The sequence below is a fragment of the Belonocnema kinseyi genome, chromosome 1 (genome assembly GCF_010883055.1).
Source record: "Belonocnema kinseyi isolate 2016_QV_RU_SX_M_011 chromosome 1, B_treatae_v1, whole genome shotgun sequence".
NCBI lineage: Eukaryota > Metazoa > Arthropoda > Insecta > Hymenoptera > Cynipidae > Belonocnema > Belonocnema kinseyi.
Window position 1 is genome coordinate 80,426,589 of NC_046657.1, and position 975 is coordinate 80,427,563.

A 975-nucleotide genomic window follows, 5' to 3' on the forward strand; every position below is an offset into this window, starting at 1 on the left:
CAATAGCGAATTCAAGAAAAGGTTAATAAAAACATTTGACCATCTGTATCGTATACATTTCAAATTAGGTAGGTTTTACATCAATTTCTTTTCATGTTGAGGTTTTGTAGAGCGTCAGGTATTCATCCGTCCGTCCACCAAACTTCTTTCCAAGATATTTGTGGCATTTGGGGGTTAAGGGGTGTGAAAAGATTCAAAGACTTAATTAAATTTTTTGTAAGGGAACTAATTATAGAAAATAAATAGAACATTTTAAAAAAAATTTTAATATTTTATTAACATTTGTTTTAAATTTGTTTGAATTATTTTTAAAAATTCTTAAATAAAGAATTTTCTGAAGTCTTGTTTGAAAAATATTTTCTTAAGTATTTTTTTACAAATTTTTTTTAAGCAAACTTTTTAAACATTTCTTTGAATCAGTTCAAATTTTTTTAATCTTGTATTAAGATTTAATTAACGTCCTAATAGGTCCCGAAACACCCTTTTTGTAGGCGCTCAGCGCCTACTTTGACTATTTTTTTTTAATTACACTTAATACATTTAATTACATCCCTTTTCAAGGATTACCAAGCTTCAGATATTTCATTCCATTAAATTTTATTCACAATAAAAGTAAAGATAATATTTAATTACGACTTATTTCATATTTACTATTTTTTCACATTATTAACAAGATTAGTTAATTTTATAATAAAAATTGATCTTTTTTAATTGCAAAATCAACAAGTTGATTAAAAATTGGTCTTTTCGTTAGAAAATTAATTTTATGGCCGCAAAATTATTATTATTATAAAAACATTTCAGTGTTGAAATGTTATACTGCCCAACATGTCGAAAGCATTTTTGGTTAGAGATGGATTTTTATTTGATCATTTTTTGCACGGGGCTGTCCCGGTATGCATCATCAGTCACGGACGCATTTTTATAATGCAATCAAGTGATCTGATGAGAGCAGTCTGCCCAGACATATTGGAC